Source organism: Schistocerca americana, chromosome 6 (genome assembly GCF_021461395.2).
Source record: "Schistocerca americana isolate TAMUIC-IGC-003095 chromosome 6, iqSchAmer2.1, whole genome shotgun sequence".
NCBI lineage: Eukaryota > Metazoa > Arthropoda > Insecta > Orthoptera > Acrididae > Schistocerca > Schistocerca americana.
In genome coordinates this window covers 236,341,822-236,355,599 of record NC_060124.1, presented here as the reverse complement: position 1 = coordinate 236,355,599, position 13,778 = coordinate 236,341,822, and positions in this window count along the sequence as shown.

The window sequence follows — 13,778 nt, the reverse complement described above, 5'->3', positions numbered from 1 at the left end:
TTACCAGTGTCACTCAAAGTTTTAAGGTACGTCGTTGTTGAGTCAGTACTGTCAACCTCTGGAACAGAAAAATGTTGTCTACAAACTTTTCCTCGTAGGAAGTGGGATTACGTGACAAAATCAAGAGGGTTCTCCCATCTCATGTCCTTCGTAAATAAGCCCACTGCATGTCATTCGGTCCACGTAGACTTAACATGTTTCCCCCACGTTACGCATGCCATGAAGATAATCTCCATTCGAGGAGATTTGTAGTGTTACGATGGGATCAGGTCACACCTCCGTACAGAAGAGAGCGTTCAGACGTCCCACGCCTGCTGGGGGTTTTTCATTTTTATGATCAAAGCAGCCGCTCTGGCTGGTCGTTACGAGGCCATTAAGGAAAAATGAGAGCGTCTTCCGTATTGAGGACCGCGTGCTGGTCGCCCGTTCCTTTGTTTACATTAGCGCACAGACGGGCGGCAGGGCCGGCCTTATATTTTTAAGAGAATTTCGCTCTCGGCGCGAAGGGGAAATTATACGATGATGAATAGGCAGTAAAACATCCCGTTCCGAATTGGCCACACGCGATGGAGACGGCACCGTTGCGGCTCTCCGGGTGGAAACAGGGGGGAGGAGGGGGGGGGGGGGAAGAAAACTAGTCTGTGCGCGGTTTTACGGGATTTAGCGAGACGTCTCCCACATAATCTCCCTCTAGTTCTCCACAATTCCGAATCTGTCAGGTTTGGGCTAGTGCCGTGCGGGACTGCCTACCTACGCGACGTTTTAGGACCGATGCAACTACTGTATATGTCCCATCTTCGGAGGACCGAAAGACCGAATAAGTCGTGAAGGAGATGTTTCTGAATACAACAGGCTTGGGAAGTTTAGAATATCTGAGGCGATATGCGATTGGATTAAAGACTAGATACCGAATATTAGTGTCTCATTCTTAACGACGAGGGTAGCGTTCAGCGTATCTCATGGTACTGTGATAGGGCGTTTGCTGTCCACCAAGAATACATAATAGGAGAACTGATGTTTTCAAAATACATATATTATTTGTCCGACAGGATCTACAGCGCTATAAAATAGTTCATTGCCATGCCGTTATACGCAGTTAAGTATCGTCACTGGACGATACTAAGGGACTGCATAAAGGCTTGGATAAGATTCTCACTTACGAAATGAATGGCAGCTCTCTTTACATATAGATAAGCGCAAACGAATGCCTCTAACAAAGACAAAGAATCTGATACTGTCTGATTGGGAGATCAGTAGTGAACATCTTGGAATGTCACATTGTGGGTTCAAAAATTGAGTACCAAAGAGCTACCAGCGGTCCAGGTAGCGCAGTGACTGTGCACAGGGAGTTAAAAAGAAATTGAGTATTAATGGTAGAGCAGCACCTTGTAAGCCACAAAATGGTTCAAATGGCTCTGAGCACTATGGGACTTAACATCTGAGGTCATCAGTCCCCTAGAACTTAGAACTACTTAAACCTAACTAACCTAAGGACATCACAAACATCCATGCCCGAGGCAGGATTCGAACCTGCGACCGGAGCGGTCGCGAGCGGTTCCAGACTGAAGCGCCTAGAATCTCTCGGCCACAGCGGCCGCCTTGTAAGACACGCATTTCTGTAGTCCAGAGCGATGCCACTGAATAGTGGACGATTGGGTTTGGAGTGATCTATCACACTACATCCTTTACCAATCCCATGGAAGGTTTGGTGTTTGGCAAATCGCTGGAGAATGTTATTGGCCATTATACATAATCGCAACAGTGTATTGTGGAGGAATGGGTATTACGGTATGAGGGAATTGTAGTTCAAATGGCTCTGAGCACTATGGGACTCAACTGCTGTGGTCATAAGTCCCCTAGAACTTAGAACTAATTAAACCTAACTAACCTAAGAACATCACACACATCCATGCCCGAGGCAGGATTCGAACCTGCGACCGTAGCGGTCGTGCGGTTCCGGACTGTAGCGCCTTTAACCGCTCGTCCACTCCGGCCGGCGGAATTTTAGTGTTTGGGGTGTCGTCCCCTTATTGAGTTTACGTAAACGCTAAATGCGGGAGGATATAAACACATTTTACAGCGTTGTGTATTCCGTACAGTAGAGGATTGGTTGATGGAATGAGCATGACGAGGCAGCATTTCAGAAAGTTATCATCTGTTGAGGCAATGGTTTGTGGACAACAACGTTTCTGAAATGGACTGCCCTGATCAGAGTCCCGACCTGAACCCAATGGAACACCTTAGGGATGAGTTGGACAGTCGACTCCGCTCCAAACCCCATCATCATTACCTTCTCTGGGCTCGGCTCTTGAAATATGCGCCGCCACTCCTTCACAGACTTTCAGACTGTTCACTGAAAGTGTCCCCAACAGAGTTCAAAGCGTCATATAAAAGCGAAGGGAACACACAACCCACACCTGTGTCCGCTAATAGGAGTCCGGATACTTTTGATCAGACAGTATATATTTTGCGTAAGTATCATGAAAATAAGATAAGAGAGTTTAGCGTGCGTACATTGGCAAATAGTCATTCCTCCATCGTCCAATATGCGCATGCGATAGAACAGAAAATCGATAGTATTGCTAGCATGCAATGTACAGTGGGTTCCGAGTTGGATAAAATTTTTAGCTCACTGAGGTTCTTCGCAGACGACTCAGATGTTCACAAGGAACTTGAAACAAGATGAAGAAATGCTGTCACATGATTAGCATCTGGCGCAAAGATTGTGAGCCTATCCTTAACGAATAAACGTAATGTAATGCGCCTATATAGGTGTAACGATCCAATGGACCTTGACGATGCAATCGGCATTCATTCACAACCTTCTATTAGAGCACCAAGCCGGGGCAATTTTTAGGGAAACTACTACAAATATATAGCCACGGGAAAGTCACGTGCAGACTCAAAATTACAGAAGGATCGTTGTAGCAATTCTTGAGTACTGTTTATCGACCTGGAGCTTTGCCAAGTTCTATTAGTAGAGAAAATTCAAAGAAGAGCTTCTTCGATTCCTCAAGACTTTGATTAGTCAGCGACAGAGGGATGCGCAACAAACTGCAGTGGGAGACGTTACAGTAAAAACTTTATGTATTACAGAGAGCATTACACACAAACGTCCGAGAGTCTACGCTCCAAACCTAGTCAGTACAGAAACATACCACCCCCTCTAACATCCATCACGCACAATGATCACGTCATTTAAATTAGACGCATTTGAGCTTATGTAGAGGGGTACCATCATGTTTCCCTCATATGTACCATTCACCGACGGAGGAAGAAGGGCAGTAAAGGACATTGGAGCGAATGCACCCTCCACCATGCATCGTACGGTGGTTTGTGGCGTACAGACCTAGATGTGGAATAATACAACTGTCCGATACAAGGTAGTGGAAGGATGAACAAGAAATAGCTGAGCTGCCAGAATGCACATCTACACTGTAACGGAGTGTTCACAAGTTTCAAATTTCCCGGCAGATTAAAACTGTTTGTCGAATACACTAGTTCACACAGACAAGTACTCAATTCATGATCCAAGTTAGGAAATATCTAACAGATACTAGCAACAGCTGTCGATCTGTTATGAGACTATCATAACGCTGTTAAGGTCACTATCAGTTTCTCAGTTGTCCTGAGCACCATCCACATTTAACAACTTTAACGTGCCTCTAAGACAACTTGACAAAACTTGCTCACACTTCTATCTTTGTTCCCACTGCCACATCCCTTGGAGAGTCCGCAGCTCGTGGTCGTGCGGTAGCGTTCTCGCTTCCCACGCCCGGGTTCCCGGGTTCGATTCCCGGCGGGGTCAGGGATTTTCTCTGCCTCGTGATGACTGGGTGTTGTGTGACGTCCTTAGGTTAGTTAGGTTTAAGTAGTTCTAAGTTCTAGGGGACTGATGACCATAGATGTTAAGTCCCATAGTGCTCAGAGCCAGCCATCCCTTGGAGAAATATTTACCACCAAAATCAACTTTTTCATTTACACCTATTTTCTATGCTTTATGGCATTCATCTGTACTTATACATGTTGCTCCTGTACATGTTCTATTGACGATCTCCCACCTTTCATTATTCTGTCGCCTTGCTCTTAGCTCTTGACATCCAGCGAGGATGGTCCACTTACGATCCACTCGCATTATTTCAGATTAAGCAAACTAGGGAGTATCCACCAACACTGTAACTGAAATAAACGCTGATAATGACTTCAGATGTGACGTACGAAGAAGGGAAAACATTTGTGCAAGGCGAAAAGTTCCGTCTTCTATTATGTTCTTTTGGCGAATTAAGTCCTAGTTTCACGACAAACGCACGTGTGAATGAGTGAATACACACTGCATTTATTGTTATACCTGTGTTCCATATTACTAAATGGCTACCCCAGTTCACAGTGCACAATACCAGATGCGGGTTGTCTGTCTAATGGCTTCCAGGGGCAACTAATATTTTACTTTCAATATTTCATATAATCGCTGCCTGAATTTAAAAATGAGAAATGGTGTCATAATCTGCTCTGTCTAAATACTTCCAGGGGCAACTAATATTTTACTATCAATATTTCATAGAATCTCTGCCCGAGTTTAAAAATGAGAAATGGTGTCATAACCTGCTCACTGAGAGATGTAATCTACATTAAAGGTTTCGCATATTAAGACAGGTATTACAGTTAAAAACTGCGTATATGTTGCGACGTAGCGTAACTCACTGCGCGCAAATACCCAGACTATATTCATCCACTGTTTGAGAATGAGTGCACTTAGTGACGTGCTAAAATCTTTACACATAATTTCAAATCTTTACGAAACGTTTACTCGCTGCCTTTCCCCAGAAATGATGAAATAAAAAAGTTCAACGCTTACTACATTTCGACTGTTAATGTAGTAAAACTTTAGCGTCAGATATGACGCTTTAATTTGTTGTAAATCTTGTAAATCTTTGTTACTAACTCTATTAGCAACATATTCTGAAGACAGTATTTACAAATACCACTGAATGTACTTGCAAAATCATACCACTGTGCGGAGCATAGATCAGGCGATACGACGTAATAAACATTACGATGCGTGAAAAAGCAGCTTTTGCTTAAAATGGCGCGCAAATTATGCAGGCTATACTCATCCACTGTGTGACAATGAGAGAACTTAGCGATTTTCGACAAACTTTAAGCATGATTTCAGACATTTCCTAAACTTTTTCTCTCTTACGTGCTCAACGTCAAACATTTAAAACATTTACTTACTTGTAAAGCTGCCAGACGTTTGAAGCTATGTTATCCATGGCAGTTAGATTCCTTAAAAGATCAGATGATTACTGGTAAAAACTAAACAAAATACACGCAAATACTGAAGAGCCAAGCATAATATTCTGTTAAAAGATCCAGTTCTCCTTCACTGTACGAGACCATTAGTAGCATATCTAACCTAGTGATGTTATCGACGAGGTGAAAGCTGCTGTGTCTATAATAGATAACCCACTTCCAATGACTCCTATGTGCCGTTGACGCTAATGGAACACTCGTTTCATCTTATATCGTCATTGGCAACGTGTTCAAAATAGAGTGGCCCATCAGTTTCGACGTGACGTAGTGTCACCGTTACAGTGTATCACCATTTAGCGAAAGAATAGTTCACCGACTTCGTTCGTAACGTTTATTAGTGAGATCACCAAATCCTTGCAGTACCTTTAAAAAACACTAGAATTTAATAATTGTCAATTATCTTATGGAGCAAATAGTATACACCAACAGAGACCAGTAAAAACTGTTTCCCATGCTGTATCACACTTATAACGAATAAAATACCGAAAACGAGAGTTTATACACATCTTCTACACAAAAATCACACTGTTGTTCTAAGAGTTGAAGGAAATAAAAGGGAGGCAGCTGTTGAGAAGAGCGTTTTGTAACATGGTCCTTAAGTTATTCGATCTGAACATACAGCAACAAATAACGGAGAACAAAGAGAATTTTGGAAGAATGAATTGAAGTTCAGGAAAAAGATACAAATACTTTAAGGATTGCTGATAGCACTGTAATCTCCTCTGAACATGCAAAGAACTCGAAACAGTACTTGAAGAAGCTTACGTCTTGAATAGATGTTATAAAGCGTGAATCAGTAAACGCAGTAAAATAGCTGACGATCACCAAGTAAAGGGTTTATAAAACTAGCAATGGCAACAGGAGCTCTTCCGAGAAAAAGAAATATTTTAACAGTGACCATAAATTTACGTGTTTGGAATTCTTTTTCTGAAAGTATTCGTAAGGGGTGTAGAGTTTATGCAAGTAAAACATCGACGAATAGCAGTACAGACAAGAAGAGAACATCGTCCGCATTCACTTCCGTAGAAGGTTACACTCCACAAGAATACCTTCAATAAATACTTTCTAAGATATAAATTTATAATCAGTGTTAAATAATTCCTCTTTTTTGGAAATGCTTTACTTACTTTCGCCAGTCTGCGTTTTATGTGGGATGTATAGATCGAATAACTTGATTAATAGAAGGGAGATGATACAAACATTGCAATAAATAGTAAATCAAATATAAATTTAGAAAGGGCAGCTAATCAAACTTTTACTGACATTACTAAGTGGTTCATAGCCAGTTCACTGTCATCAAACTTTGAAAAGACCCACTATATGCAGTTCAGAACTTCCAAGAGATTTCCTTCTGGTGTGTGTATAAAATAGGATGACATGGAAATAGGAGAAGTTGAGAGTGTAAAATTCTTGTGATTACAATTTGATAATAAATTCAGTTGGAAGCAACATACTAACGAACTGCTAAAGCGCCTAAACAAGTTGTGTTTGCAATACGAATGATATCAGACATAGGAGATATAAATATAAAAAAACTAGCATATTTTGCTTATTTCACTCCATTATGTCATATGATCATATTTTGGAGTAACTCCACAAACAGGGAAAAACTTTTTAGAGTACAGAAGCGTATAATAAGAGTAATGGGTAGTGTAAATCCAAGAACATCATGTCGAAACCTATTAAAAGACTTGGGCATATTAACCACAGCTTCTCAGTATATTTATTCCTTAATGAAGTTTGTTGTAAATAATACATCTCTTTTTTCCAACTAACTGCTTGGTACACAGTATCAATACCAGGAGTAAGAACAATATACAAAAAGATTTGAAATCACTTACTCTTGCCCAGAAAGGAGTCTAGTATTCAGCAACGCATATTTTCAATAAGTTACCAGCAACCATTAAGAGTTTAGTTTCAGACAAGGCACAATTTAAACATAATTTAAAAGAATTTTTCGTGGCTAACTCCTTCTATTCCATCCATGAGTTTCTCAAGAAGTGCAGTAGACCATTTTAATGAAAATTTATTATACTTTAATTTTTGAAAATACCTGGTTGTAACAGCCAAGTATGGAAAGCAGATGCATAATTTTACTGTTTATTGACTGAGGATCATTAAAAGTAATGAAACTAAAGTTTCTCTAATTACATTTTTGTAATGTGTTTATCTGACATGTTCCACACCCCGGAGGATTCCCTCTTTTATGGGTCTATGGAATGAATAATTAATCTAATCTAATCTAATCTAAGAGACGCAAGTGTCAGGGTAGAAACTGTAGAGGGAGATCCAGGCTTGAACAGAACAATTGTAGGTATAGACTAGCACTGTGAGCTGCATAAAGCCAAATGAACGGAAGACTACAAAGCAATTACAACTCCACTGAAAGGGAGGTGTGTTTTAGTTCGAATATGCGATTTCTGTAGAGAAGTATAATTCGTTAAATTCGTTATTCGTTAGATTCTTTATTCAGGTGAAATGGAACTCTTCTGCATCAAGAGCGAAGTCTCAACTGATTCCTTCTCTAGTCCTTACTCAAGCTAATGTCGCGTTGCATTTCTCGCTACTGATTGTCTACAACAGGGCGAATAAAATAACTACGCCAGTACCTGTGCAGACGACGCGGTGAGTAATTGGACAATTGGTGGTTGTGGGGGCTCCATTTGGAACGACCACAACACGATAAGTGAGATGCAGTTCGACGTCTGAAGCCGTCGCATAAACGCATGACTTTCATTACTTACAAGCTACAGCTTACAGGTGGGAGATGGGGGACCGGCGAAAGCGGAACTGTGAGATGGAGGGGGGGGGGGGGGGCGGGGGGCGTGTTGTGAATCGCGTTTGGATAGCCCAGTCAGCAAAGTACTTGCCCGCTAAAGACAAAGGTCCAAGGTTCGAGTCCCGGTGCAGCACACACTTTCAATCTGCCTGGAAGTTTCTACAGCTGGCGAAACTGCAAGACAGTGGTCAGCAGGAAAGGGAGCCCAGCTTGTCACGCCAGCCAGCGTCTGCAAAGAGCTCGGCCCTGAAACACTACACCCGAATACCTGCAGTTGTGGAGCTTCGGACGACCAGAAGCCGTCGGCTTTGTGCACAGTAGCGACCGCGAGTATCAGGATCTTGTGAGAGGGGAGCGTCACAGTTGTTCCACGATGAATTTAAGGCCCGTGCTATGTGAAAACGCAATCTTATAGCTACTTCATTTCTCAAAAAATTACAGTATAGTCAAGGTAAACTCAAAGATAGGAATTCGTAGCGGGCGGCAAAAGAAAAGTTACTTCACCATTAGGCATTATTATTATGAACTTCTTGTCCAGCCGGCAGGTGTGGCCGAGCGGTTCTAGGCGCTTCAGTCCGGAACCGCGCTGCAGCTACGGTCGCAGGTTCGAATCCTGCCATCCATTGGTATACGTAAGGCATCCTGAGAGAAGATAGAACGAGTTGTTCAGATATAACACCAACAGGTAATGGCCTTGGGTACGAAAACCGTTCGTGGCTTTTAAAATTGAAAGAAAAATGTCTATTCGAGGAATGCTGCCACGGAATGGTAGGTCAACAGCTGTTCGGTACTGAGGAAACTGGACACAAAGGCTAATTATTAATGAGGGTACTTGTTGCCCACAGTATACGTTTCTGTACAGAAGTTATTCGTGCCTTTTGGCACCATATTGTAGGAATAGATACGGTTAATAACAAGGTGAGTGGTTTGAGAATAGGCTCGTAGGCCCGAAACCCGTAACCATTGCAGCACAAATTTTATATCAATGCAATTGAGACAGACGAAATAAAAAAAAATTATTATCCAATTTCCTCAGTAAAAGAAAACTGCAATGGGAGCTGGCATTTTATTTAAAATAATAATAAAAATAGTGATTATTATTATTTCATTGAACAAGCGGTGAAGGAAACCAAGCAGAAATTTGGAAAGGAAATTGAAGTTCAGGTAGAAGAAACATACACTCTGAGGCTTGTTGATTACACTGTTAGTTTATAAGAGATAGCAAAGGATTTGGAAGATCACCTGATCGGAATGGGTAATGTCTTAAAAAGAGGTTACACGAGGAACATCATCAAAAGTAAAACAAGGGTAATGGAATGTAGTTGAAGTGAATCAAGTCATGCTGAGGGAATTAGATTAGAAATGGAGATACTAAAAGTAATCAAGCAGTTTTTTTATTTGGGTAGCAAAATAGCTGACGATTATTGTTTTGAAGTCTTTTCCTGGAGGCATTCGTATGGGGTGTAGCCTTGTACGGGAATGAAACAGTGCAAACAAAACAGTAGAAGGCTTAGAAACGTGATGCAACAGAATAGTGTTGAGTATTAGAATTGTACGTCGAGTAACTAACGAGAAGACGCTGAAATGAGCTGGATAAAAGGAAATTGATGGCACATCTTGGCTAAAGGAAGGGATCAGCTGATAGTTCACATCTCGTGAAATCAAGCAACCTTCAGTTTTGTAATGGGAGGGAGTGTAGGGGTAAAAACTGTGAAGACAGACTAAGATTTGACTAAATCAGGCACAAATGGATGTTGGTTTCAGTAGTTATGCAGAAATGAACAGGTTTGTACAGAGTAGAGTAACGTGAAGAGCTGCATGAAACCTGTCTTAGGACTGAAGGCCACAACAACATATAACATTATTATTATCGTCATAAAAACAACAATGACCACTGCAAACAAGATCACCAGTTGGACATTTATGAAGTTCCTAGGACTACGTAAAGTAACGGCGCTTAATACGAGCAGATCTCGTAAAAGTTGGCAGATGGATATTTTATCGGAGCCAATGGTCTCCAAGAGCTCACTGGGAACTTTCGGCATTGTACCGAACATGCCAGAACCACTAGGACCACTTTTACTGGTTTATGTCAGCATTGCTGAAGTTCGAAGGTCTTCGTATCTCGTAAGCTTTTGCAATCATTTTTCGTCAATACTGCTGTCGCCTAGACCAGCAGTGTTGACGATTCATACCTCTTTTTTCTATGATTACTATCTCCGGCATTCGATCATTCTGATGTCTCAAGTCTCTAAGTAATTTGGCTTTTTCAATTTTCTCTTGTATCTGGTGCCACCAGTCCGTTGGCATGGGCAGACGATATTTCCGGAATTCATTTCTGTGTAACATTTGTATCACAAAGTTGTGCTTTTACTTGTAATTCGCACGAGCGATTTTCTTACAATAGCTCGGTGTGTGATCGATACTTTCACCAGCTTCCCTGCGAAGCCCACACAACGGGTCTACTGCTGATTTCTAAGTTCCGAAGTTGATCATCTTCTGTGCTGCAAGAATCGGTCATTCTGTTACATTTTTGAGGATTTCAATGGTTAGCCACAACAGCCATGTCTTTTCCTTTCTACTTTGCGTTACCGTGCTATTACAACTGTTTTATTTTTTAATTTCCAAACTAAGAAAATCAAGTTATTAGACATAATAGATTTAAAGATAATATAAATTGCAAAAAGAAGGCAAAAATATTATCAGATACAGACAAAAGTGTAAGATGACGGGCAAAGAAATTAGTAAAAATATTAGCACAACGTTACTTAGGCAACGACACTTAAATGCAAAATTGTAACTTCCATCGACAGCGATATGCAGTGGGTCAGATAAAGCTTTTGTGGCTATCTTTTTATGTTGCCGGTGCTTGAACTGTTTATGGAAAGGGTTTAACCGTGAACTAACTCCCACTGACCGTGTGGATTGACCGTCTGGATGGAATTCCAAATTTGCAAATTTTCTGGTTAATTGTCATTTTTTTCGGAGAGGAAGCGGGACTTTTAAACTAATGTGACAAGATCGGTCGAATGAAACAGTTAGTAGCAAAAAAGTGTCACTGAAAAATTATTACCTTCAAGAGTAATATACATGACTGCTCAGATATTTTTCTCCCTGTGATACATCGAGTCCATTCTTACGTAAAACATATATCATGGCTAGAAAATCTTTATGAAGAATGAACTTAAGTATTAAACATCACTCAAAGAATAAACTCGTGCAAACTCAATTCGTAAAAGGAGACGCATAAAATTTAAGAATCGCAGATAGATAATTTTTCACTTTAATTATTTATCACAATTTCTGTTTTTGAACTCTTCTTACAAGCTGATAATTCAATGGGAAGCATCGCCGCCATGGGCGCCTTTGGGCTCGTGTGGGCTTCGTAAATTCAATCATGTGTAACTTAGAAGGCAAAAATTGTTTCATATTTAGCTTATTGTCTTAACATGATACAGAATTTTCCCATTTCATGAGTGTGCGTTCCTCAACCACTTACGAAAATACATAATAAGATTTAGATAATACCACGGGGGAGTGTTAGACACACTGCAGGTAGTGAAACATTGCGGTGCGTTTCTGCCAAAGGAATAGGCCGAGGAGAAAAGAAGTATCTTTTGTTTGACTGAAAGCACATGGATTTGGTTTTATGCCTCCTAGTGTGAATAGAGTAGTTCAAACCATATTCATGAGGGCACAGCTGAAGACCATTGGCATGGGGTGGCCAACTTCGATCACATGCGGCGATATTGCGTTTTGTTAGCGAAATGTGAAACAGATTCCACTCTCGGTACAGTGAATATTTCATTCCGAACTGTTGTGAACAAATGGAGTGCTGTACCTGCACAATTAAGTGTTCAGTGTATTCGTTCCACGCCATCGTTAGCTGGTTGATACAACAACCGTTTTTCATGGATATATTTAAAAAAACAGCCGTGGTTGCGAAGTTACTTTTATTTAAAAATAACGCGTTTCGCCGTGGCTTGCGTAATCTGATGATGACTAACCACGGGCGAAACGCGTTATTTTTAAATAAAAATAGCTTTGCAACCGTGACTTTTTTTTAATGTAAAGTGTTGGGTGGGTAATTTACAATACTTTGGGGATCACAATGAACTGTAGGACAGGTCACCAGTTCCGCAAAAATGCTAAATCACTAAAAGCCATTTCTAACGTCTGTGGGCCAGAAAAATGGAAATAATAGACTTTTAAGAGAGAATACCACAACGAATTCGCAGAAGGTGATTTCGCTTTCTGCCCCCTACCAACGTTTACGCTCTGTTTTAACTCAACAAATGCTGGTGACGAGTGAGAGAAAACTATTATTCGCATCATGGGATTGTTTTTACCTAAAATACGAGTTGTATTCCGGAGCACTTACCGGTGGGAATAAAATATGCGGAGTAGAACTTAGAAATATTATTCTGGTATTCGACGCAGTAGATTCTTTACGGTTTGAGGTAAGGTAATGCAGACAAGCAAGAGGCAAGGCGAATGCGCATAAAATGACGAAGGTGCCATCGTAATGATCGAAGACAAGAACGTATTACAGTAGATGATATCACGATACCCAGCACGGTCTTCACCGAAAAGAAGCATGTTTTACAACTGTCGGCTAGTGACGTGGGAACTGAGTATTTTGAATTATCTCTACATGGATTGTGTGTTGCTGACAATTAGACGTTCAGAGAAGAGTGTAGAAACGGCAGCAGCAGATACTAAAGAAATATTTGTTACTTAATGACAGGAATAAAAGAAAGTAGGCTGACAGACTCCCGCTGAAATCGTGAACAACAATTGCAAATTAGGAGCATGTTACCATTCTCTAGTGATTTTTCGTTACTGAACTTATATCTTGTCAAACAAGATTAACCCTCCAAGCAGGAACGGGCTCGTTCGTAAGGGCCAGAGGAGCGCGGCCCCACCAGATTTGTGGTGCAGTTTTATTCTGCGTTTTTGAGTATATCAAACATCTTGAGTATGATATGATTTTGGGGTAAAGAGGTAATGAGGTGCAGTTTCCAATGCTCTTCTGCAAAAATGGTTCAAATGGCTCTGACAAGGGAACCTCCCCATCGCACCCCCCTCAGATTTAGTTGTAAGTTGGCACAGTGGATCGGCCTTGAAAAACTGAACACACATCATTCAGCCGAGGACCGAAGCCCAAATCCTGGTGGCCCCTACTCCCCCAGTATCGCGGCTCCGTAAACTGCAGTCTCGTGACCACACCGTTCTTCTTTCTTCACCTCGACCATCGCCGTAGCACAGCTTGGAACCACCGGGCCCAGAGGACGGACAGACTCACGCATTCCCCTTCTTCCCGCACCTCGGCGAAACCTGCTGTCTCCTATCCGCACCTCTACACAGTGGCCGGAGCCTGCCGGTTTGGACCAGTAGCCTGGATTTTCTTCTACATCACTTAACGCACCTTCCTGTAGGTCAACGGGAAATGTCGTAACCAGCAAAAGTGGCTGTCTCTCATTAGTGTTTCGTATTCTGGTACTGTGTGGTCGAAATTCAAATATTCTTGTTGTTGTTGCTGTGGTCTTCATTCCTGAGACTGGTTTGATGCAGCTCTCCATACTACTCTATCCTGTGCAAGCCTCTACATCTCACACTACTTACTGCAACCTACATCCTTCTGAATCTGCTTAGTGTATTCATCTCTTGGCCTCCCTCTAAGATT